We start from the raw sequence: 2,500 nt of genomic DNA on the forward strand, positions 1-2,500 counted from the left end.
CTGACTTCCTTCAGCATTGCTAACGAATGCTAACATTTTGTAGTTTGACACGACACTCATAGGCGGCCTTGAGGTTCAGGAGTTCAGCCCGTTTCAACATCAAATGAAACAGCAAATGATGAGGTTCATGCACTGTATTCACACCCAGAATCACAACAGGAAGCCAATTAAAATATAATGTTTTAGGCCAATTTGTGCGTCGAGCAGGAAGCTGGTCACTGTGCCGAACTCACCACGACACAGAAGCTCAGAACGTTCGCACAAAAAAAGTATTATTATGCAAATGTACGTGTTGACGGGAGACAGGCGACCTGTGTAACGTTATTCCAACAATAGTCACCTAGCGTTAAGATTATTCTGTCAGCCTCCTGGTAAGTGAGGGTCATTATATTAGCTTATTATACAACTCTCACCCACTCTAACAACTTGCCACAACATCAGTGTATCCTTCTATATCAATAGTAATAATTAATGTTACATTACCTCCGCTCTGTCTGCACTGCAGAAGCTCTCTTAACCTCTTAACCTCTCTGGTTTCCATGACATAAGATGATTTGACCACACGCATAATTAACCCCTATGGTTTCCATGACGTAAGATGATTTGACCACATGCATAATTAACCCCTCTGGTTTCCACGACATACTTCAACATGTTAACATTGTTCTTTGTTTGCCTCCACTTTTATAATGACAGAGTTTTTCTGCCATTGTGTTTTGCATTGTGCTTTGCATTGGAACGAGACAACAGAGCTTCAACAGCCAACAGGAAATCACAACTCACAGCCCGGGAAATGCGTTATTCCTTTGATCTGGTTTGTTTTGTGCACATAATTATTTATTTATCGCTAGGCACGTTGTCTTTGTGCATACCCTTTCTCTCCAAGCCATTTGTACGTGACGTACTGCTGTACCTGAAACAGAATCTTTAGTGCTTGATCAAACCCTTTCACGCGGAAGAGAGGGCTGCTTTGGCAGCAAACCACTCTCGTTTTGGAGCGAGGGGGAGAGACAGGCTCTGTACTTTTTATGACATTTAGGTGATTTTCCTTTACGTGCAGACAGTCGTTGGCTAAAATCACTTTCCTTCTTTCTTTCATATATAAATCCAATTTGAACTCCCTCCTTGAGGTTTGGACGCAGACCTCTCTGTCAAAAAGCCCAATTTCTGTGACAGATGACAAAGTAAAGAAGATCTGTTCAGAATCTCACAGGAATGATGGTCAATTCAACGTGATTCTTATAGTGTTCCTAGCAGGGATGCACCCATATCAACACTTTGGTTGACAGCGATAACAGATAATACATTTTCTGTTACGGCCGATAACCAATATTTTACGATATCGATATGTTTATTAAATAAAGGTTCCTATGGTAATCCTGCTGAAAGGGATGAGACAGGAAAACAATGGAAAAGCTTTGTTGTTTCAATGCTATAATGCATGCGCAAGATCCCAAACAAAACCTGCAGAAACAAACCAGACAGAAAGAATCATTGGTTGTTCACATTTGCCCTGATCTGCTCATCGGACCGACGCAGATCACTATCACTATCATCAGACAATACGTCTTCACAGATACATATCTGCCTGCAAGAATTGAAGTCTGTTGACACCGGCCGCACGCGGGCGGGCTACTCGCGGGCGGGAAGCACATTTAATCGATTTGGTTGGATTCAGAGGCGTGCGCCACACGCATTTTCACAGAAATACACTCAATATCTGCATTATTATCACACATATAGATGTTGTTCAACCAGCTAATGTGTCTGTATCTTTCCCAATACAAATAAACCATACTATACTTTTTCAGGAGTACAGTCACACTGATTTCATCATTCTAAAATTAATTCTAACATTTTAATTAATTATATAATAACTGGTTATACATGCAAAATGGACAATAGAACACTGGAACTGGAAATCTATAAAAAATCTTCAAACGGTGACTGACTTGGCATATAGACTAGGCATTTACAGCTGTCCCAATGTAAATGTGCCTTCCTCCGTGCACTTTCGCCCGCTCTGAAGTCGGACTCGGTGTGGATGGCCACGTGCGCTGTTCTCGCACGAAACCCGCGAGTGCTTGTGCCCACGCCTGGTGGGATTCGTGCGTCAGAGAGAGGAGTGTTAACCCTGTTAGACTCAGAGAGAGAGGAGTGTTAACCCTGTTAGACTCAGAGAGAGGAGTGTTAACCCTGTTAGACTCAGAGAGAGGAGTGTTAACCCTGTTAGACTCAGAGAGAGAGGAGCGTTAACCCTGTTAGACCCTGTTAACCCTGTATTGCGCTCCCCACCCCTCCCACAGTCTGTGAAAACATCCAGACTGGTTTTCATTAGAATCCACAGTCAAGGCCAAAGACATTAACATTGAAAGGGAATAGTGTTACACAGTATGTCAACAGCCTGCCTTTGTTTGCTACTGTCGGCTCACTCCCGTATAAGTGCTGCTGTTTATCATAATCTAACAGCTAAAGTGCATGTTTGGCGTCAATGTTTGTG

General features: G+C 42.6%; 1 protein-coding gene across 1 annotated transcript in view; it reads left to right on the plus strand.

Moving 5' to 3' along the window:
* The window catches only part of myt1lb (myelin transcription factor 1-like, b), a gene marked incomplete at both ends in the record, with an annotated part of 143,855 nt that overhangs the window by 59,451 nt on the left and 81,904 nt on the right, over positions 1–2,500 (plus strand). The gene's annotated exons all lie outside the window — the stretch shown is intronic.

Source organism: Notolepis coatsorum (assembly GCF_963971535.1).
Source record: "Notolepis coatsorum genome assembly, chromosome: 2".
NCBI lineage: Eukaryota > Metazoa > Chordata > Actinopteri > Aulopiformes > Paralepididae > Notolepis > Notolepis coatsorum.